Source organism: Sciurus carolinensis, chromosome 12, assembly GCF_902686445.1.
Source record: "Sciurus carolinensis chromosome 12, mSciCar1.2, whole genome shotgun sequence".
In the NCBI taxonomy this organism is placed as follows: Eukaryota; Metazoa; Chordata; class Mammalia; order Rodentia; family Sciuridae; genus Sciurus; species Sciurus carolinensis.
The window spans coordinates 117,898,506-117,922,426 of NC_062224.1; positions in this window are offsets into that span (position 1 = coordinate 117,898,506).

Consider the following 23,921-nt stretch of genomic DNA (forward strand, 5'->3'; position numbering starts at 1 on the left):
GCTGCTGTGTGGGAGAAGGAAGAGGACGAGAGAGGAAAACCAAGCTCGCTGGGCAGCCTCTCCTGGAGCCATCTCTCCAACCTTATGGCAGGGAATCGACTTCCCAACCCTCTGTGGGGTCGCAGCCTCCCTCCTTGGGCATCTTTCCACAGGGTCAGACCTAGAGACTCACCTGGGGCCCAGAGAGGGCTGTCAACCATCCTAACGCCTGGATTGAGGCTACCTCCTCTGCCTCAGGGTGTGGGATGCAAAAGCTGGTTTCATAACTCTCAGCTCATCCCAGAGGTAGTTAAGGGAAGACTCTAGCCACGCACAGTCACGGCATGCTACTGACGGTACGTACCCCAAGGAGGAGACCTTCCCATGGAGTGCGTGCAGGCATGGCCTGCAAGAACATGTTGCAAGGTCTTAGTGCATTTACTCCATCAACAAACACTCATGTGGAGGCATCCTCATGGACTTCATTAGGGCTCAGACAGGCCAGTGAACAAATCTAAGTGCACTGAAGAACCTCAGGCGCACACCCCAGTTGAGGTAGATAATCCATGAAATGTGTGGGAGCCAGGGAGAGATGGAGCCAGGGAGTGACAGGAGCTAGGGAGTGACATGAGCCAGGGAGAAATGAAGCCAGGGAGTGATGGAGTCAGGGAGTGACAGGAGCCAGGGAGAGATTGAGCCAGGGAGTGATGGAGCCAGGGAGTGATGGAGCCAGGGAGAGATGGAGCCAGGGAGTGATGGAGCCAGGGAGAGATGGAGCCAGGGAGAGATGGAGCCAGGGAGTGATGGAGTCAGGGAGTGACAGGAGCCAGGGAGAGATGGAGCCAGGGAGTGATGGAGCCAGGGAGTGATGGAGCCAGGGAGTGATGGAGCCAGGGAGTGATGGAGTCAGGGAGTGACAGGAGCCAGGGAGAGATTGAGCCAGGGAGTGATGGAGCCAGGGAGTGATGGAGCCAGGGAGAGATGGAGCCAGGGAGTGATAGAGCCAGGGAGAGATGGAGCCAGGGAGTGATGGAGCCAGGGAGTGATGGAGCCAGGGAGAGATGGAGCCAGGGAGTGATGGAGCCAGGGAGAGATGGAGCCAGGGAGTGATGGAGCCAGGGAGAGATGGAGCCAGGGAGTGATGGAGCCAGGGAGAGATGGAGCCAGGGAGTGATGGAGCCAGGGAGTGATGGAGCCAGGGAGTGATGGAGTCAGGGAGTGATGGAGCCAGGGAGAGAATGAGCCAGGGAGTGATGGAGTCAGGGAGTGATGGAGCCAGGGAGAGCTGGAGCCAGGGAGAGATGGAGCCAGGGAGTGATGGAGTCAGGGAGTGACAGGAGCCAGGGAGAGATTGAGCCAGGGAGTGATGGAGCCAGGGAGTGATGGAGCCAGGGAGTGATGGAGCCAGGGAGAGCTGGAGCCAGGGAGAGATGGAGCCAGGGAGTGATGGAGTCAGGGAGTGACAGGAGCCAGGGAGAGATTGAGCCAGGGAGTGATGGAGCCAGGGAGTGATGGAGCCAGGGAGAGATGGAGCCAGGGAGTGATGGAGCCAGGGAGAGATGGAGCCAGGGAGTGATGGAGCCAGGGAGAGATGGAGCCAGGGAGTGATGGAGTCAGGGAGTGATGGAGCCAGGGAGAGATGGAGCCAGGGAGAAATGGAGCCAGGGAGCGAGGAGGGCCAGGGAGAAAGGCAGACCAGGGAGGGTGTGTGTTACCTCTGAGGCTGCAGTGGGGCCCTCCCTGTAGGGTGGTGGGCAGCGACCAGGAGTGCTCTCCAGGAGGAAGGTCTGTGTGCTGGGGGAGCTCCAATCATGGGCAGGGCCTGGGCCATCCTCCTCCTGAGGTGGGAGGCTGGGAGGGTGCTGGGAGGTACTGACACCACACAGTGGGCGTCTGTTCAGAATAGACGTGTGGGGTCGTTGACCCTCAGCCCCAGCCACAGGTCACCTGTCACTTCAGGTAATGGCTATGGCCATGTGTCCGTGCCTCTGGGCCTGGGTGCTGTCCTCGGCTGGGCTCATCCTCAGGGCCCAGCTCTTGTGCCCCCCACGCCAGTCCTGGCAGCCAGCCTCCCGAGGGCTCGCGCCTTAGTCTCCTCTGGTGTAGACGGCTGCAGTTCCCTTTCTCCTGGTTGCTCTGCGTCTCCTCTGTGCTTGCCTGCCTCCTCCTCCATTGCCCCCTGCAAGGCTGCTCTCCTGTGTGCCCATCCAGGACCAGTCCCACCTCCCCTGAGTGTCCCAGCCACCCAAGTGGCATGGCCTGGCCTCCTCTCTTCCTCTAACCTGCCTCCAATGACCAGGTCTCAGGATTCCGAAATAATTTCTTTGAAACCACATCACTCACCTGCTTAAACTTCTAGGCTCCCTGAGGCCACGTGCTTCTCACTATAATGTAGAAGATGTCCCATGGTTGTCACTCGTGAGTCTGCTTCACGTCCTGCCTCCTAGCCTCACACTCCATGATGTGACCCCACCCGAGGCTCCCCTGGCTTCAGGGAGTCTGTGCACTGTAGCCCTGTGCCCCACACCAGCTTCACTTCCCCTGGCTCCTCCTCCCCATCCCCCAGCTTTGAGCTTAGACAGGGCTTTTGTAGGACAGCCTTGGGTGACCTACTGACCAGGCTCCACCCCACGATGATGTGTATCACCTCTGGTGCTCATTAGTCTGTTGGTTCTGCAGACACGGGGCTGTGTCAGTTCTGTTCTCCTGTGTATCTCCAGCAGAGTGCCTGGAACATACCAGATGCTCGATAAATAATTTTGGTGCTGCTGTGAAATAAGTCTGCTATCATTACATCACAATGGCTCGGGTGCAGCCACAGTGGGCAATGCACATTCATTCCCATGTGCTCGCTGAGTGAGGAGTGACCAAAAACACGAGTACATTTCTCATTCCTGTGTCTGCGGGAGAAACCAGGGGAATAGCAGAAGGCCGCAGCTTTGCTCAGTCCTGCCCAAAAGAAAAAAAAGAAAGGATGGAGCTGGTCAGAGTTAGTACAAATGTTCGCCTCTTTTAAATCACATTACCAACATAACAAGTGTTAAGTTCCCATCGTGATACAAACATACTACTAAAGTAGAGGATTAAACCGGGCTGGTGAGGCCTGGCCTTGAGAACTTAGTTGGGCTGAGTTAAATGCCCGACCTGGAAGGTGAGGCCTCCTGTCGTTGCTGAGCCTCTGCGTTGACTCGGCCTCAGTCTGACTTTTCTAAGTGTTCCTGGAATCCAGATGTCCACACCAGGGGCATTTCCTTTTCTCGTGTGAGAAGACAGAACGCAATGCTGCTGCCTGTGTTTTGAGACTGAGCACCTTCAGGAACCTGAGAGGGAAATCCGCACGTTGGACTCTCCACATCTCGTGGTTTCCGCTCCTTCCACCCAAAAAGACCCGACAGCTGGGCCGAGCCGCCCGCTGCGCCAGGGCCCCGCAGCGCTTTTGTTCACTCCTCTGTGGGAGGACGTTCCGGGCATGTGACCACGCCCTCCGAGACACAGGAGTGAATTAAAAGTGGATTTAGAGAGCACAGGGAAGACAGAGTGCAGCCCAGAGAGGAATAAATCCACCCTCCCGGCTTCCTGGGCTGCGAGGGAGGGACGGGAAGGGCGGCATCGCCTCCAACAGCCAGCAAGCGGGGCGTTCTGACCTACCCGCGGCTCCGCAGACGGTCCACCAGGCCGGACAAAGACCTGGCCTGAGCGTCGGACGCTCTGCCCTTGAACAGGTCAGAATCAGAGCCCGGCTCTCTGCAGACAGGGTGCTGTGGGAACTCCGCCCACCCCACCGAGGGCCGCGCACTCTTGGGGAGCCAGGAGACACCTGCGACCTCCTTGGAGCCCGGGCGCTGCCCAGCAGCAGGGCCGCATGAGCGAGCCTGGACGCCCGGGCTGGGCCGGTCGTGCCCCTGGGCAGGCTGTGAGGCGCAGGGCTGCGGGCGTCGGTGGCTCTTCTTCCGCACCTTCGGTTCAGTCACAGAACAGCATTAGAATTAAGATCATGAACCCCTCTCGCCGGCAGCAGAGCGTGATTTATCACTACCGATGGGCTGTGGATCTATCATTTATATCTTTGTTTTCACTTTGTCTTGTCTTATTTTGATCCAATATCTCAAAACTTTCTACCCTAGCAGCCCAGTAACAGGCTTCCCGAAACTTCCTCTGCAGAAAGGGACGTGGCATCTAACTTTGTGGTTTATCTGGATTTCGTATTCTATTTCATTAAATATTTACTGATTTTTAATAGAACATACTTTATGTGGACATTAGTTAAAGCCAATGTTTATCTGCAACGTCACATTTTTTGGGTGAATGAAGCCGGTTATGAAGCCACCATCACCCCCGCTAACGCAGGGAAAAGCTGAGGCTGCCACCCAGCCCCTCTCGCCTGCGGGTCGACTGGCCCTGCTGGGCGGGGGGCAGATGTGAGGCCCCGGCAGGCTCCCATCCGGGAGCCCTTCCTCCCCCAGGCCTGCGCTGCTCGGCCTCAGCAGCCCCGCACCGAGATCCTTGAGCACCCGGCCCCGGACACCAACAGGCGCACTTGGCCTCCTGCCGCAGCCTCTCCCCGTGCAGCCTCGCATCTTGTGGACCCGAAGTGACCAGGAGACTGCAGAGCAAGCACTGCCGTGGTGTTAGTGTCCTGTCCAGGTTTGTTCTTCTGTTTTAGTGACCTTCCCCCAGGGTCTGACCTTGGGCTTTCCGTTTGCAGACAGTTCTCTGTACCTGTGGGTTCCTCACCACGCATCCAGCCAACTCTGGAGACGAGCATTCAGGAAAGCCTCGTGCCAACCCTGAACTTGAGCACACCGCCTGTCCAGGTCCGCATTTCCTCACCAAGCAGCGCACGCAGGTCACGAGGGTTGCCCCTGGTCCAGGGCTGTCTGTGACTGATGCACACGGGACTCCACGCGGGGACTAGAACACCCTGGACTTTGGGTCCACGGGGTCCTGCAGCCCCCCCACCTGCAGACACTGACGACACTCACTGAATTTCCACCCTTGAGATCACAGGGACAGTGGGGCTTATTAATTCTACTGCTTGCCGTGTGTGGTCTTGAGAAAACCTCCCAACCTCCCAAGACTCCTCTTCCTCCCTAACACAAGGTGAGAGGCCCACGAGGTGCCTGATTTACCAACAGAGCAACTCTGGAGCAACCAGGGCAGCCTTGGGGAAGGACATGTTCAGACAGCCCTCACGGCCAGAGAAGAGGCAGTGGGTGGCACTGCTCTCCCTGCGACACCCCGCGTCGGGGATGTGAGGGTCTGGCAGCAGCAACGCCCTTCAGCCCCTCTGCAGGCAGATGAGGAAGGGGTCCTGAGTGAGGCCCCTGCCAGAAGACGGCTCTCCCTCGGCAGAGTCTGGCGACGGCGGGGAGGTGAGTCTGACTGACAGGGGCAGGTCCCACGCATGCGGACTCCACGCACGCATCACGCACGGGGCCCTCGGGGGCCCACGGGGCTCCGGCCTTACTCTGAGAAGACCGAGAACGTGGGCGGAGAGCTGGGGGCGGAGAGCTGGGGGCGGGGCCGGGCCAGAGGCCGGCCTTTCCGATTCTGGGACTGGATGCTGAGTGCCTGTGCTGTGCAGCCTCGCTGCTTCCCCGGGGCACGGGCTGCTCGGAGGTGTCAGGGTCTGACAAGCCATGCCTAACGGCTGTTTCTTGCACTGTAACCTCGTGTGGCTGGAGACACAGTGACAGAACATGGAGCCAGAACTGGAGCTGTGGGAGAAGGCGGCTCAGCCTCAGAAGGACCTGCAGGACCCCAGGGCCGACTCTGCCACATGGTGTGCTGGGAGCCACAGAGGAAATGGTGCAGGGGGGCCGGGGTCCTCGGAGGGGGAGCTGTATAAACAGCCCGGGCCACTTTTCTCTTTAAGAGAGAATTAAATGGATGCTGATTGCTTGCTTAACTAGCACAGCTTGACCTTCATTGCTAGCCATTCTTTCTCTTCCTGCAAAAGGCAGGGCCTTTGAGATCACAGGGAGCCGCTCAGAATTTGCACGGGGGTCCCCAGAAGGCCAGTTTGTCCCGGGCAACCTCCACAGCCAGGCCTGTGAAGGACTGAGTGCCGGCCTGTTCTCTCCATCGCCCAGCACCAGGGCCCTGACGTGAACGGTTGATCACCACTGTGCGGGCGCGGAGGAACACAGGAAAGAGTCCTGGCGGGAAGGCGACTGGGTCTCCTCCCACCGCTGTGGGGTCCACTCCCTCCGCCTCCCCGTGCTGCCCCGGGTCCTGCCCATCATGCCCCTTCTGACCCCTCATGTCTTGTCTAACTAGGTCTTCTCGCTCTCTTTAGCTGCACAGTGCTTCTTCCCCTGGGCCCCTCCTACTGGCCTGGACCCTCTTTCTCTCTTCCCTCTTCTCTGCAGCCGCCTTTTATCTCTCCAGGGACTTCCTGGACCACTCTCTGCTGCCCCACCACAACCGCAGGCCCACGTGCCTGGGGGAGGAAAGCGGCCTCAGAGCCTGGAGGTGCGGAGCCCTGGCCGAGCTCTGGCCACGGGGATGTGTGGCACGGGTGCCTGCGCCCAGATGCCAGCAGAGGGCTGCCTGCTCGGTGGGAGTGGACTCAGGGAGGCTGGGTCTGCATATCTGCTCTGCTAATGGTGGAGCAATGTTTCCCTTTCAATCGTCTGGATTTTAGGAAGCCACCTGCTGTAACTTCCCTCATAAGTCCGGTGCATCGGCAGCACAGAGCGAGGGCGCAGGGTCTGACCCTCTCTCGCGGGATTCCTGCCTTGCACCGACTGCTTGCCACCCGAGATCAGTGCTTCAGCCGTGGCCTGGCTCAGAACCGCTGGACCGAGACCTCGTAAAGCCGCAGCCTGCCGCTCCTGACCCGAGGCTCCTCGGGAAGAGGTCCAGGATCACCCTGCCACGAGCTCACCCTGCCACGGCTGCTGAACCCGTGGCCCAGCCCGTTAATTCAGGAAATGTGGGTGATGCTTACAGAGTAAATGCCAGCACCAGAATCGACCGTGCATCAGAAAAGAACCCCAGGAGCCAGGAAGGTCATCTAAGGCAAAGCTCCCAGCTGTGTCTCCTCATCTCCAGGGTCCGTTCCCACAGGCCTGGGTTGATAGAGCCCCTCTCCCTGTCTGGACTGGATGTGCATCTCCCCATGGAACCTTTACCCTGGTTTTCATTCTCATCGGTCATGTCCAAGACAGTGGCCTTGATGAACACATAGCCCCAGGGCCTGGGGATGCTGCTGGCCTGAGAATTTCAAGTGATGTGAGCAGACCCCACCACTTAATGAGGCAGGCCCAACCGATCTGCCGCTGGCAAGACCTCCGCCTGCCCCGCTGCAGTGCGGCGGCTGCCCACAGGGGTCCTCCTTCAGATGGCGTCAGTTAGTGCCTGTGATCAGAACCGAATGTCCTTAATTACATAAATTTGGGCTGTTCAAATTTGATTTCACTAAAGCTACATTATGAAATCAGGGTTATTAAAAATAATTGCAGAAGAAGGAAAATTGGAATGGACAGCAACCTGTGAGCACCTGCCTCCTGCCGGACGCCCGGGGTGGTCTCCTCCCTCTCCTTACTCATCTTCTCCTGGTGCCCACACGTGAGTTCCACACTGTGGAAACGACTCCGGAGTGTCAGTGCCTGCTGGGCACCGTGAGAACCCCCGCGGGGGCTGTCCTTTCTGTGGGGTGGACTTCCCACACAGTCAGTCCCTCAAAGCCACGGCTCCAGTCCCAGGCTGCCCTTTCAGGGGCCAGTGGAGGATGGGCCTCTTGCAAACTGGCATCAAGTGGCTCTGCACCGTGCTGACCCCACCGCTGTGCTGCTGGCTTTGTGGGAGGAGCTGCCTCAACCCCCTGGAGTGTCTGCCTCGCACTCGAAGAAGGGGGACCGGGGAGGGAAAAGGGGAAGGGGAAGGGGCGTGGTAGGTGCCATGTTGTGCACACGGTCCCAGGAAGCTGAGCTGTCACGCTTAGCTAATGGAGGCAGGCAGCACACACGCTGGAAATACCAAGGCTTAACATTTTTCCAGTAACATTAATTCACTTAGTCTGTACATAATTTTTTTAGATGACTCATTAAGCTGTTAAAACAGCTTTATATTGAATATGAGAAATGTGTCTGCTTGAACGTGACGAAGAGTCTCCCAGGCTTTGTGTCTCCTAAGCTCCTCTTTTTAAGGATGAATTTGTACCTGAGTACTTTATTAACACAGCTTTTTGCATATAATTTCCCGAGTGATTTTCTTTTTGTTTTAAAAGAAAGTCTGACTGGAGCAAAGGTACTGCCAGCACCTAATAATGTCGTGTTAGATAATCCACAGACACGGAGGCTGAGGGCGCGGGCCTGAGCCAGGCGGGCACCGCCCCAGGGCTCCTGCTGCTGTGGGCAGGTGCCTTTCCACCTGGGACCTGGGCAGACGCGGGCGGTGGGACGCTGGGAGCAGGAGCGGCCCCTTCCCATCAGGCGCCCACCGAGACCCTTCTGGAAGTGTTCCTGGATCCCAGACACTCCTGGGCTGCCACTGTCCCTGTCCTCTTCCCCAGAACCTGCCCTAGGGCAGCCCCAACACCAGTCCTCTGCCCCACGGCCACGGGGGCACGTGCTCGCCGGGGTAGAGTGCCCGGGAGCAGCGGCTTCGCGAATCTCACCAAAGCTCTGGGTGCCCTCATGTGCCCTCCGCGTGCCGGTGACAGAACTGTGCTGCCGAGCGCCCTGGAGGCCCGCTCTGCCGACTGCCGGCTCTGCGGCTGCATCGGACTTTCGAGTTCCCAAGGGGAGAGCCCCTGGACCCGTCCTTGGCAGGAGACGTCCTTCCTGTGAGGGACAGGCTCCTCATGGTGGGGTCCACCTGGGATGTGCACTCACGGGGCTTGTGCAGGGCGAGACTCTTGGACTTGGAGGATCGTGGGTGCTTGGGCAAGGGCTGGCTCTTTTCTGGTGGTCTCAGACTCCTCTGCACATTGGTTCTCAACTACCATCATTTCTTCCGGATTTTCACCCTCTTCTCCTCTTCTTCTCCTCTTCATTCCTTGGTTTTTGGAGGTGATTTTGCTCTTTGAAAACCCTCTATGAGGAATACTGCCTTATTGATTCATGCAATGCATATCTACTATTAGTCAAAAAATTTTTCTTCTGCTCTTGGTTTTCCATCCAGTTTCTTTCTTTCATCTTGTTTATTTGTCTCTAATGTGCATGTTAAGTGCTTTCCCCAGAATGCCTGGTGTCTTGGGGTTATCTCTGTATTCCTGTGAGGAGGACACTAAACCCTGGTTGTGCGTGGACGGGGTGGGTGATGAGCAGCCGCTGCAGACAGGTGATTGGCACCCTTCAAAGCAGAGCCCCCATCTCGACAGGTCCCTCTCTTGCCTTAGTTTCCTTAGATGAATTCTCATTCTTTACAACGAGGTCCTTGAAGATAAAACTATATTGACCTCTATGAATATTTTATTACTGTTGTGTAGTTTCACTGTCATTTTTAGGTAGTAGGTCTTTACAGGTTCAGTTTGAAACCATGGTGGGGACACCTCAGATGGAGAACCAGGAAAGGACGCTGCAGTCCTTCGAGACCTTCACAGCAGAGACTCGGCAAAGCAGAGCTGCTCATGAGGCCGCAGCAGCTGCACGCCCGAGGCAGCTGGTTCTCCCGCCTCACCTGTTCCCCTGATCCGTGAGGGAGAAGGTGGAGGGTCCTGCTGATCCTGGAGTAACCCAGTGCAGGGGCCTGTGGACCGTCCAGGTGGTACCTCACTAAGTCACTTGGTGGTGCCTCTAGCTCCTTCCGGGGACCTCAGGGCTGGGCCCCTGAGGAGAACCAGCTGGAGGGAAGCCCCAGCTTCACAGCACACGCACTCTGCCGGGTGGGAGTCGAGCCCACGCACAGTCCTCAGTCCGGAAGCTTCCTGAACGTCAGTGCCTCCTGGCCTCACCCAGAGGACCCTGGTGGAAAAGGAAAGACCTGTGCACTCATCCTCACCCTGACCACTGGCCCGAGGGGACACCTGCCTTCCCTGGGTTCAGGAAATGCCTGGTGGGGCTTGGGTGGCAGAGGATCCAAAGGTCTGTGACACCCGCTGTCAGAGTGCTGCAAGTGACCTGGGACATGGTCGCCAGCAAGGGCGTCCCTGTGGATGAGGAGCAGGTGTCCCCCAGCGGTGGCACACTGCGCCACGTCATCGCTATTCCCTGGGAGCACCGCCACGCGGAGGCGCAGGAAGTCTGGGTCACACCCATGCCAAGGGAACGGCGCACTGTGCCACCAACTCCACCTCTGCCCTGCGGGGACGCGGTAGACTGGGCCACGTCAGACAAAAGCACCAGGGAGACGGAGGGCAAGCTTCCCAGATCACCACTGAGCACACCTCACAGGTTAACCGCGGAGCACTCAGGGACACAGCACGCAGTGACACGGGACAGAAGGGTCTCCATTCAGCCGGAGAAGGCGATTCCCGCAGAGGGCGGAGCTGTCTGCCCGGAACAGGTGAAGAGGGCTCGGAAGCCTCTCTGCCGACAGCAGAGCCTTCTGCAGAGTCCTTTCTGGAGTTGTCCAGTCTTCTCGCGATGGTCTCAGACGACTAGCTGGATGCACCACGGAAGGCGCAGGGTGGAGGGCCAGTACCACGCCACCAGCCAGGTGAGAATCGGTTAGAAAAGGCAGCCAGTGAGCGATCTGCAGAACTGGAAATTAGGCACTCATTGGCAAGAATTTGCTTTTTGCCTGGCTCTTCCAGGATGCAACCCCAGTGCTTGGCGAGCTGCCTCCCGGGCCCCTAAGGCTGATGTGTGTCTTGGGACCAACCACTTTGGCACCTCTGCTGCTCGCTGCAGGGATGGGACCTGGCTTCCTTCTGGGAAGGAAATCCTAGGACCTTCATATCTCATAACTAGAAAATTAAACATGAAAACAAGAGAAGGTTTGTGTGCAGCTGGTGGAGAAGCACATACCAGATTATCCCTGGTTTCACAGTAGAGATTTTACAACAAAATTACTGTTTTGCTGTTTCTTAATTTCGCATAAGAAGGGATGAAAAAAAATCCAGTGGTTCCCTCAAAATAAAATCTTTTGTTTTAGATTGAAATGAGTTTATAATAGATTGTGTGTGTACATGTGTGAGGCATGAATTTATGTGTGATGCATGCACATGTGTGCTAGATGTACGTGTGCTATTTGTATGTGTGAAATGTACATGTATTGCATTGCATACATGTATGTGTCATGTATTATGTGTGATATGTGCATGCACATTATATGTGATGTGTGCCTGTATTTGTGTGTACATGAGTGCATGACATGGACTTATGTGTGATGTGTACATTGTGAGGCATGCACATGTGTGTTATATGCGTACATGTGTGTTACACATATAATGTAATTAGATGCACCTGTTATATGTGTGGATATGTAAAAATGCATGTATACGTGTGATGTGTGCAGGCTGTATATATATGTGTGTGACATTCACATGTATTGCATGTATGCGCATAATGTGTACATGAGTTACATGTGTGTGGCATGTATTGGTGTGTCACTTGTACATGCATGTGTTTTGCATGTATATGTGTGTCATGTAAATCCATGTGTTATAGGTGTATATGTGTGTGTGGCACGTACTTACGTGTGATCCATGTGTGTGCTGTGTATGCACATTTGATATGCGCACATGTGGCATGTATTAGCATGCAATGTGTACCTGTGTGATGTGTGCCATGCACCTGCATGTATCGTATGTGTGTGGCATGTATTTGTGTTTGTGACGTGTATGTGTGTTACATGAGTGTTGTATGTATGTGTGCCTTCCCTGTGTGGTCTTGAGCACTCTGATCTTGAAACATGCTGCTGGACTCCTTGGGAGGCAGCAGTGGACACTGGAGGAAGCCCGGGAGCCGTGGACAGACATGCTGAAACGGAAGTCTTTTATTTTATCCCAGTGAGGCTGATACGGGAGCTGCAGGCGTGCTTCGCTGCATCCGTGTTTGGGAACTGAGGAGCGAAGGCCTGGCCCGCAGAGCTGCCCTGCTCGGTGCTGCGTGGTGCGGCTGCCCTGCCGCCTGGCCTCTGAGCACCGTGGGACCTGTGGCTCTGTCGTGGCCGCATCCCTGCCTGGGCTGCTCGCGTCTGGGCACAGTGTGCAGTGTGTGCAGGGTCCCGGGGTGAATCACTGTGATGAAGTCCACCATCGAGAAGTATTTGCTGGGCACCTGCTAAGAGCAGCCCCAGCAGGTGAGGGCTTCTCTCAAGTTGTGCACAGCAGTGTGCTCGGCGGGCTGAGCGCAGGAGGCGAGCCCTGGCCCTGCCCCTGGGAGCAGGTCAGACCCGACCACAGGCCCGGGCGGGCGGGGTCCCAGTGTCCAGGACAGTCAGAGGGAGCTTGTTGCTGCCTGAGGTTTGGGTTCTGAGCAGACGCTAGCGAGTGGGAGGCGAGCCCGCCCTCTCAGGTCTGGACGGGCTTCACCCGGCTTGGGTTCCTTCAAGACAAAGGTTCAGGGCGGAGAGTGTGGGCGAGGCAGGCGGAGGGCCCAGGGCACTCACACCCTCCCATCCCAGCCAAGTGCTGCAAGCCGCACCGTTAATCGTGCGTTAATCGTGCTCTTGACCTTGAGGGACGGAGACCGGAGCCCCTTCTCGTCCGCAGGCCTCTCCCTGGGCCACCTGCGCCCGGCCGCCGCTGCGCGAGGTCTGCTCCCTATGGGTCTGTGGGAGAGGCTCCGCCTGCCCTCCCATCCGCACCTCTGCTGGCTTCTCCGGAAGCGCTGGTTGCCATGCGGCGTTCCCTGGAATCATCCAGGCCGGTAAATCTTCCTCGTCTCACATCTCGGGTCCATCTGTTAGCCCCAGCCGCCCGCGCGGAGGTGTCCTTTACGCAGGCCGCCATCTGTCAGCGCCGCTTCCCTCTTAATTCACGGTCTTCCGCGGGAGCCGCTCGCGCCGCCATCCCGCGCTGGCCTGCGTCTCATTTTGGTGGAAGAGGACATGCTGGTGGCGGTTTACTGCCAGCTCCACGGGCACCCCTTCCCCACCTGCAGCCCTCTCCAGGCTGGGAGGGCTGTGGTCCTGCCGCAGTGGCCACCCGGCTCCACAGGAAACCCGCTCTCCTCTAAGGAGAGTGAGAGGTCGCGAGAGAAGAAAACTGGGTGGGGAGTGGAGGCGGGGAAGGAGAAGGCCTGACCTCAGGTCCCTGCCAGCCTCAGCCAGCGCAGACAGGAAGGCAGGCCTCACCGCGGAGGCCAGGTCCTGGCTGCACAGTCCCCCTGAACACCAGGCTCCTGACCTGCACGTTTTAGATCCCCCTCACCCAGCTTTCCTTGTGAACACTGGAAACCTCGGTGATACTCCAGCTTATAATGCGAATGCAGTCGCCATGGCCGTTTAGGTGCTGCTCTGAGAGAGGTGAGTGGGCAGTGACTAGATAAGGGGAGGGTGAGGAGGCTGGAACGGCAGCCAGCTCGCCTCCTTAGGGAGGCCACCCTGACTTCCTCCTCCACCACAGCCGGATGACACACAGCTGTCGGATGACACGTGGTGGCCACCCTGAAGCCAGGTCCCGTGGCCAACCGCTCCACTCCCACTGGGGCCCCTAAGATCTCAGAGGGCCACTATTCTGTCTGCCCTCAGGGTGCCAGGGTGCCCTGAGGCGGAGGCGGCAGTGAGGCCGGTGAGGACCGGCCGCCCCCTGCACCTGGAAGGTGTGCTGCTCTTGCGGGAGTCTTCCCATGTGCCTCACTCCTTGTCTCAGGTACCATGAGTGCCCACCCTGCGCAGGACACAGTTGTGGACTCTGGACACAGTGCCAACCCCACGGCGGTCTTAGCTCTTGCAGGCCATGGATGTCCATGGACGTCGAGGGCTGTGCTGGGTGAGGGTGGTTACGCTTAGTCTCGGATATTCACTGAGAGAGGGTGTCCCCTGAGCTCCGGGCCGCGGAGAGCACACATCGCTCTCTGATGGGACAGAAGGCGGCCAGGCCAGGCAGGGCGGAGAGACTGCAGACGAGCCTCCTCCCTCCCGCACGCCACGCCCCAGGAAGAGGAGGAGGCCGAGGTGCTGGCCCCACTGTGGGGCCCGGGAAGGCTGGACCGTGAGGGCAGCTGGTGGGCCAGCCTGCAGGCACAGGGGAATTCTCAGGTAGTTCACTGGAAGGAAGCATAGGGAGGAACCCAGAGCTGGAGCCGGTGAGCCCGTCAGGGAGAACCTGGCCGGTGGACTTGGAGCTCCAGTTCACCGACACTCTCGCAGTTGTGTCCTGTGGCCCTCCCACTGAGCTTCCCATTTTACCACTGCAGTGTTGACTTTCTGGAGCTTATTCTCTGACTCTTCGTTTTTAATACCACCGGGTCTGAAGTTCACAAGGGCGAGGCGATCTCCTCTGCGGCACCCTCACGCCTGGGCCGCTGGGGTTCCTTCTCCTGCCGTGGTCTGCCTGCTCGATGACTCGACCTTGTCTCTGGGGTCAGATGCTCTTTATAAAGTACAAGGTGACTGCTGACAGTCGCTACAAGGCTCTAACCAGGAAGCCCGCTGAAGCCTGAGTGCCCGACGGGCTTGGCGCCCCTTGGGACTCACTGCACCCAGATCACAGGGACCACAAATTCCACTACAAGATCCCAGACGTCCGTCTCCAGTGTCGATTCCTCGACCAGTTTCCCAAGAGTGGTGGCCTGCCTGGCCTAGAGCCCCAGGCGCACGGCCCTCCAGGGCTGCTGGAGACTCTGGGAGGGAGCCTTGCCCTCAGCCCTTCCTGGCAGGCCCTGGCCTTGTCTGCTTCGCCACCCAGACCTGCCGGAGCTTCCTGCCAGGACAGGGCAAGCAATTCCCGAGAGGGTGGAAGAAGACCTCTGGACACACCTCCTTCTGAGCCGTCTTCCGCGCCCCTGGGTGTCCCTGCCCCCAGGGCTGGGTCCCCAATCCCGAGGGCTGCCTCTCAGAGCCGTCCTTGTGGTCCTGCAGCCTGGACAGGGGCCTGGAGCTTCCTTAATGCCTGCAGCTTCATGGGACCATTCATGAGATCTGACACCTGCCCCTCAGAGTGCAGAGCCCGTCCTGCCAGCTGTGCCACCCAGCGCCTGCCCCGACGTGCGGGGGTGGCCTCTGCTGGGCCTCCTCACTGGTTGAAGGAGCCCGTGGGAGCCAGTGGAGAAGGCTCCAGGAAGCCCTGGGACCCGCCCTTGCAGAGCTGGGTTCCAGGCAGGCCACCCGAATGTGGGCAGGGGCCTGGCAGGCCAGGTGGGCATCCAGGTGGGCATGTCCCAGTACAGGCATTTGACTCCACTTGCTCTCTTGCTCTGGGTGGGGCACAGTGGTCAGCAGCATGCAACTCCTGTCCTGCTCCGTGGAGGCTGTTGCAAAACCTGGTCATTCCCACCAACCTGCCACTGTCCAGCAGTGTCCAGAGCCGACCTTGCCCACGAAGCCCCTCAGACCCAGCCCCTTGGCTTTGTCTTCTCCCGTGGCTCCCCCAGGACACACGCCGCCCTCTGCCACGGGCACCGTTGTGGCTGCAGACTGGTGTCTGCCTCGTGCTGTCGCTCATGCCGAGGTGGCACCTGCACGTGTGATCAGACAGTTGAGAAGCCGCCTCATCCCCGAGCAGATGGCCCAACACTTAGGACGAGCCTGCAGCAAGCGGATGTGGCACCCGAGCCTGGCGGGAGCTGAGGGGGGGTGTGCGTACCCGTGTGAGTGGGGTGTGTTCACGCATGTGCATGTGATGTGGCACATGCATGGCATGTGTGCATGGCAGTGTGTGTGTGGTGCGAGTATGGAGTGTGTGTGTGGTCGTGTGTGGCACTTGTGTGTGGTGTGTGGTGTGCGTGTGGTGTGTGTGGAGTGCATGTGTGGAGTGCATGTGTGGAGTGTGTGGTATGTGTGGTGTATGTGGTGTGTTTGTGTGTGGTGTGTGTGCTGTGTGTGTGTGGAGTGTGTGTGGCGTGCATGTGTGGAGTGTGTGTGGTGTATGTGGTGCATGTGTGGAGTGTGTGGTGTGTGTGGCATCTGTGGTGTGTTTGTGTGTGGTGTGTGTGCTGTGTGTGTGGTGTATGTGTGGGGTGTGTGGTGTATGGTGTGTGGTATTTGTGTGTGGTGTGTGTATGGTGCATGTATGGAGTGGGTGTGGTATTGTGTGATGCTTGTGTGTGGTGTATGTGGTGTGTGTGTGGTGTGTGTAGAGAGTGTGTGTGATCGTGTATGGTGTGTGTGGTGTGTGTGTGGACTATGTGTGGTATGTATGTTGCATGTGTGGGGTGTGTGTGGACTGTGTGTGGTGTGTGTGTGTAATGTGTGCTGTGAATGTGTGGGGTGTGTGGACTGTGTGGGGGGTGTGTGGAATGTGTGCTGTGCACATGTGGTGTGTGTTGGACTGTGTGGGGTGTGTGTGGTATTGTGCGGTATGTGTGTGGAATGTGTGCTGTGCATGAGTGATGTGTGTGTGGATTGTGTGTGGTGTGTGTGTGGAATGTGTGGTGTGTGTGGTGTTGTGTGGTGTGTGTGTGGAATGTGTGATGTGAATGTGGGGTGTGTGTGGACTGTGTGGGGTGTGTGTGTGTGGACTGTGTGGTGTGTGTGGACTGTGTGGTGTGTGTGGACTGTGTGGTGTGTATGGACTGTGTGGTGTGTGTGTGTGGACTGTGTAGGGGGTGTGTGGACTGTGTGGTGTGTGTGTGGACTGTGTGGTGTGTGTGTGGATTGTGTGGTGTGTGTGTGGACTGTGTGGGGGGTGTGTGTGGACTGTGTGGGGTGTGTGTGGACTGTGTGGTGTGTGTGTGGATTGTGTGGTGTGTGTGGACTGTGTGGGGTGTGTGTGTGGATTGTGTGGTGTGTGTGTGGACTGTGTGTGGTGTGTGTGGACTGTGTGTGGTGTGTGTGGACTGTGTGGTGTGTGTGTGGACTGTGTGTGGTGTGTGTGTGGACTGTGTGGGGTGGTGTGTGGACTGTGTGTGGTGTGTGTGTGGATGTTAGGTGGGTGTGGACGTGTGGGTGTGTTGGACTGCGTTGTGGTGTGTGTGTGGATTGTTGTGGTGTGTGTGTGTGGACTGGTGGTTGTGTGTGGTGGACTGTGTGTTGGTGCTGATGTGACTGCGTGTGGGTGTGGTGGACTGTGTGGTGTGTGTGTGGATTGTGTGGTGTGATGTGTTGGGACTGTGTGTGGTGTAGTGTGGACTGTGGTGTGGGTGTGTGGTGGACTGTGTGGTGTGTGTGGACTGTGTGGGGGTGTGTGGACTGTGTGTGGTGGTGGTGGACTGTGTGGGGTGTGCGTGTGGATTGTGTGGGTGAGTGGGTGTGTGGACTGTGTGGGGTGTGGTGGGTGGATTGTGTGGGGTGTGTGTGTGGACTGTGTGTGGTGTGTGTGGATTGTGTGGTGTGTGTGTGTGGACTGTATGGTGTGTGTGTGGACTGTGTGTGGTGTGTGTGTGGATTGTGTGGTGTGTGTGTGGACTGTGTGGGTGTGTGCAGTGCACGCCTCTCGCACACCCACCAGGAGCAGGTCTGAGGGAAGCTCTACTGGAAGGACTGGCCTCCTGTTGCGGGCCAGCTGGAGGTGGGGCTGGACAGCTCTGAGTGTTCCCGCCTTGACCTTCTGGGAGCCGGCACACTGGTGTGGACGGTCAGCGGCCCGCTCGGCCCTCACGTTAAGGAGATCCCTTAGTTTCCTCCCAGCACGTGAAACACTTGCGTTTGTCAGGACAGAGATCATTTGTCGTGGCTTTTCTCCCTCAGGAAAGCAAACTATGCCCGAGTCTCCGAGGCCTGCCTGGGGAAGCGGCTACTGAGGGTCAGAGTCCGCAGGACTGAGGGTCAGGCAGGAGTGTGGGAGATCCAGTCGCGTCCTGCTCTGTGGGGCGGCACAGACCTGCATCCATCACTGGCCTCTCGGAGCCTCTCTTCCTAATTTCTAAAGTGGATCTTCAGGTTACATTATTGGGTCGTTGCCAAGGTCCCCGAGACCCAGGTCCCTCTTGGTGGCCCAGGAGGTGAGGGTCTTTGCGGCTTCGCAGCCTGCTGGTGGATCGTGCTTGGGAACTACCTCGGATGTGAGGCCAGCAGGGCCCTTCTCTGGTCAGGTGTGGAGAGGGTCTGTGATGGAGCAAGTCCGAGAAACTACCTCTGTCCACAGAAATCTGCCTCTGGAGGACTATGATTCCCCTGAACTGGGACAGCGCGTGAGTTCGCCATCCTCCCGTGGCTTGCGCTCTTTGGTTGTTTATTTATCCTCAAGCGGTGCCTTTGCAGGAGCGGGTCTCTCACAGGTGCTTCTGGTATTGCCAACAGGTAAGATGTCACCTGACCCGGAAGCCTCACCGCGCACCAGGGCAGTGCACAGATTCTGCAGGAGACACAGCACGTCAAGGAGCCGGGTCTGGGGCAGGCTGGGAAGGAAGCTGCCGACATTCCCAGGACCTTGCTGAGCCTTGAATGTGAATCTTGAACTTCAGAGGCAAAGGGGTCAAAGCCCTCTTCCCTCTCAAGTCCGACTCTCCCTGCAAGACGGTGTATCATGGCTGTGCTGGAAATGGCAAGAGAGACGAGTCTGGAGCTGACCATCCTCCTCTGCCCTCCCACCAGCCCCATCCATGGACTGGAAAAGAAGAAGCCTTTCAGCTTGAAACCGGCAGGGCTCCTGGCACCCCAGACGCCTCAGCAGTGGGAGCTCTGCACCTGGAGCCTTCCAGTTGGGGTGGGCAGGGCGCTGGGAAAAGCCAGGAAGTGGTCCTGGACAGGCAGCAGAGGGCGAGCCAGGAGCAGAGCTGAGTGTCGGAGGTGGGAGGTTGGGCGAGCAGGCCGCAGGGATGGCGGGGAGCAGGGAGGGTCCCTGGGTCCCCTCTCTGCACCCCAGCTTCCCTGCCACCAATCGGGCTGCATGGGCCGCAGCCGGGAAGAGGCCGTCGGGGGTCCAGCCTCGCTGCGCCGGGCCCTCGCTCGCAGCGCTTGTGGTTCCTGGATCCCTTCCTGTTCCTCTTTGAAGTGTTACCCGTGTCCATCTGCAAACACCCAGTCATTGCGGTCAGGGTGGAAAAAACACAGAGAAGCAGCTGCCTTGAGCTGAGAGGAGAGGCGCTGGGACACACTGGCCAGCTGCCCGAGGGGACCGCGTCCTGGAGGGCGGCACCGTGGCCTCCGTCAGTTGTGGTGATGTGTCCGAGGCGGGTAGGGAGGAGGTGATTGAGACTGGGGGACTCGGAGTGCTGAGACAGACGCTGACGCAGTACCTGGAGCCTAGTGATCAGCGAGGGCGTCCTCTGAGGAGCCCAAAGGGCGACGCAATCGGCGAGCGCGGTTCCTCGGGACGAGACCCCGGCCTGAATCACCTCTCTTCTCTGTGGGTCCACGAGCGCTGCGCCCGGCCTCCATGCCGTCTCTCCAGGGCTACCCGTGGGCGAGGGGCTCTTGGACCGCCAGCCAAGACGCATGGTTGGCTTCAGAGAACCTTGCGTGGGTCGCTAAAGCCGCTTCAGTCCTGTGGCCTCACAGCAAGATCTCCGCGGCGCCGGCCCGCGCTCCAGCCGCCAGCAGGGCTGGGTCCGCAGGTGCCCATCTGTGAGGCGGAGGGCGAGCAAAGAGCTCACGTCCTCTTGGCCAGGAAGCTGACCTCCAAGGGAGAAAAGGATCCACGCCCAGGCGGGCTGGAGAGCAAGGCGTGCTCCTAACCAGGTGCAAGGCTGAGCGCCATGCGCCGGCATCCGTGGGCACCAGCATCCCTGCGCCCCGCGTCCCTGCGCCAGAGTCTCTGCGCCCGGGTGCGGGCGCGTTCTGCAGAAAGAAGCCGGGACGCCCCACGCGCGTGGGAAGCCACGTTCTTAAGCGGGGCAGCACCAGCACCTCCTCTCAAGAAAGAGTTAGGGAAGCTTCAGGGATGTAGTTGGAGATCCAAAATGAAAAGCGAAAGAGTCTCCAAAAATTCCAATTTTCTAAGATGTGTCAAAGTTTGTCCTTTTGGGAAGTTCCCATCTTAAAAAAAAAAAATCTTTAACATATTGAACAATTTAATTTTCTTAAAGTTATGTGGGAAAAATGTAATTTAAAAATTTATCTTATTTTAAGGGTAGATTAAATACAATTTGTTAAATAACATAATGGTAGGAAATTGAATGCAATTTAATGGATTTTGCTAACTGAAATAATTAAATGGTAATTACTTAATAATGTCAAATTTCTGCTTATGTACAATTATTAATTACATACAAAGAAAAATAGAATAGTTTATTGTTTTTTTGGCAACTATGATGATTGAATAAATTATTTAATAGCATGGAATTAATTGTGCTCTATTCAACGATAAGATGATAACTGATTGAAAAGTAATAGATGAATTTAGTCTTCACACTCAGTAAGCCACATGGAATGCAAATCCATAGTAAGTCCTGAAAGGGAATAAATTATATATTTATCATTCTACATCACTAGAGTCAACTACAACTATTTATTTTTATTTTCAAATTTTTTTAGAATATAATTTTTGACTTAAAACATGTTTTTCTAGGAAAACGAACGAAGTTGACAGGTATTATACAAGCCCAGCCTGAGCCCTGGCATGCAGGCAGTGAAGTGCCTGTCCAGCACAGGGTGCAGAAGGGAACACAGTGGACCAGGAACCGGCGGCAGGGAGGCTGGTGAAGGGCTCCTAGCCCATGACTGCTGCCTGAGCAGGATGGGGCACAGCGTGGTTCCTAAGCTCTCCCACCACAAGAGGAGCTCCATGGCAGTTTCTCTCTGTCCTCACAGTGGGAAGAACGTCCACTGTCCCCTCACTCACACCCCACCCCCCACTCACAGCCCTGTGCAGAGAGCCGGGAGCGCCAGAGTCGGAGAGGCTCTTGAATTCATCCAGTTGCATCATGTTTCAAACGCGGGAAGCACCCTCTTCCGGTGCTGACCAATCACATGGTGGGGATGCTCCTGAGTGGTGCTCCTGGGTGTTCCTGGGCTGTGCTCCTTTGTTTTCCTGGACGCTCCTGATCTGTGCTCCTGGATGCGAAACTCCCTTGTGGTTCTTTTGAGTGATGTGCTTCCTACGCCCATGAGGTGTTCTGGGCTGTGCTCTTGGGTGCTCCTGGGCTGTGCTCCTGGGCTGTGCTCCTGGTCACCTTAGTGAGCCTCTCTCTGACTGGTCCTGCTTCTGGAAAGTGCTGACAGATCACATGGAATCAGTCGGGAGCATGCCCAGGGGCAGCCTCCCCGCGGCTGGCCACGCCGCTTCCTTCACCCAGGACAGCAGCTGGGGGATTCCGTTGTGGGACAGCCAGTAGCACCGCACTCCTCCTGCCCAGCGCCTGGGCCACGTGCTGGGGTCTGAAAGCCTCCCTTGTTTCTGGGACCCACTCCTGGAAGGCAAGTCTCCACACCGAGGCCCTCGGCTCCACGCTGTTCTGTTCTTCCTCTACCTCAGACGGTCCCTGTCACTCATTTCTGCCCTCTCCACATCTAGAAGCCTCTGGCCTGGGCCAGGCACCAGGCAGACAGGCTGCAAGTGACCCAGGCCCGATGCGTCTCCAGGCCTCCTGGAGTTGCTGGGAGGGTGGCTGTGTCCCCTGCTCCTGTGCTCACCGGCACCTTGGCTGCCCCACCTCCAGCCTCCTGGCCTCGCTGAGCCTCCAGGCTCCAGGTCAGTAGGGGTGGAGTGCAGCCTGCCGGGAGGCCTCGCGGAGAAGGGGCCTCTGCTTTGTGCATGCACAGGGCTGAGGACTGAGCAGCGTGCTGACCCCAGGGCCGAGGAAGGGGCTGGCACAGGGCTGAGACTGAGCAGCGTGCTGACCGAGGGCCGAGGAAGGGGCTGGCACAGGGCTGGAGGACTGAGCAGCGTGCTGACCCAGGGCCAAGGAAGGGGCTGGCCCAGGGCTGAGACTGAGCAGCGTGCTGACCCAGGGCCGAGGAAGGGGCTGGCGTGATGGACACCCGGGGGGACGGCTGGAAGAGGAGCCCATGGGAATGGGCTGGAGCTGGAGCCTATGTGCTTTCAGAGTAAGGACCAGAAAGCAAGGCAGGACCTCAGCGGACGGGCAGGACGCTGCCCATTTCTGAAACCCATCTCTTGCCAGGGGAGAGCGTTGTCCTCTGGAACATGTGGCTCTGGAAGGAAGGCGTGGTGCCATTGTGTGTCCCCGTGAAGCCGGCCATTAGCCAAGTGCTCTTCCGACGCCTTCGTCCTCAGAATTGGCGCCCTGCCTGAGCCACTAGGAGCAGAGCATTAATAAGCAGGGTGGTGGCGTCTGCGCGGGGCTGGCCCCTGCGGCAGAAGCTGGACACCCATTACCAAGCGAAGGTAAGCCACAAGCTTTCCCTCCCAGAAGTCTCCTCTCTGAATGCATGAACATGATGCGACGCGGGTGCGGGGAGCGGCAGGCAGACGGTCAGCGCCCTCCCAGGGGACGCGCTGCAGGACGAGAGCGGGCGCAGCCACACATTTGCATGCAGTGAGACCTCACACAGCCTCGTGTGAAGCTACACGGGTCACTCAGAGTCGTAACGCAGAAGGCATCTCTGGGAAACCTGCTCTGTAGCTACCACCAGGCCGCAGCTCAAGGACAAGCTGGACTGAGGGGCCGTGGTGGGGCAGAATCAATACACTCGTCGCTGGGCTGATAGCGTGACTTGGGCACCCGGCTGCGTCAGCACCCTCACGTCCGGCAGCAGTGAGCTTCCCGGGAAGCTCACGCATGCTCCTCCCTAGACCAGACAGGCGGGAGCTGAGAAGGACTGTGCAGACGGTGCACCTCACGGGCCTCTCCCTGGCCAGGCACCAGTCACCGCTGCCGGGCACCCTCAGCATGGGCCACGGTGATGCAGAGCTCCTGGGGGCTGGCCCCCTGCTTAGGGAGCACAGCTTGATGTGAGCCTGCAGGGCTGCCCTGGGCGGCGTGCGGAGCTGCTGGTCTGGACGGGGTGGTTGTCGTGGCTCCCGCTGCCCCAGCTTGCTCGGGTGCCAGGCTCCACCTTCACCTGTTTGGAAGAACCTGCCTGTGTGAGCTCACCTTCTGCTGCCCTCGGGCAACACTAAGTCTCCACCCTGTTTCCTCAGTCAGCTGCTCCTGGTGTGTATCCTGGGCTCTGGATCTACTCCAACTGGGCTGGACACAACTAAGCTGGGCCTTCCCGCATGCACTTCTAAGGGTCACCTTTGGACTGACCACACTGGAGGTGGACATTAAGCACTGGGGTCACACAGGCTACCTGTTCCAGCTTCTTGTGTCTCCAGATGCATCCATCTCCTTTCAGCCTCCAGTTCTCACCTGGTCTCATCTGTTCTCAGCCAAAAAATCCCTGAGTGTCTAGGGAGGCTGACCTGACCCTGGTCTTGCAGAAGGGATGGCCAGATCCCAGACTGGGCCCACAGGGCCTTTCCCCTCTCCCTCTTGTCCTGGCCAGAGCAAGGCCTTCAGGGCTGGTCCCGGGGCCTAAGCTGGTTCAGTCGGAGTGGGGCAGCTGGGAGGAAGGTGCCCTCCCCCTTCGGGTGTGAATCAGGGTCATCTGGCTGCGGGAGCCCTGGCGGCTTTCGTGGAGCGTGTGAAGCCAGCCTTGGACACAGCCCTCAGCAGGGACAGTGCCGGGAAGGATGGGCAGAGTGGGCCCGGTCGGTGCGGGGACTCCGTAGCCATGCTGCTGGCAGCCAGCCCTGTTCCTGGAGCTCTCACCCGCATCAGACTTCACGGTGAATGTGGCCCTGTTTCCAGGGCTTTCTTTATGAGAGACTCTGTATGAAGCCAGAGGCGAGCTGGAGTCAGGACTTGGCTGCTTAGGACCCAGTGCACTCCCGAGCGACCTGCGGGCAAAGGCAGTGTGCATCTCTGGCTTGATATGGGTGTGCTCAGATCTCTCATAAGCCGGGGTGCGATCCGTAGATCATGAGTGCATTTCCAGCGTGTTCATCTACAGGAAAAAGGAGCTGACGTGAAGAGGGCATAGTCCAAAGTATTGGACAAGGTTTTTCTCCACTGAGTGTCTAGTTAACTTTGAAATTCTTCTTCCAACACCTTAGATGCTCC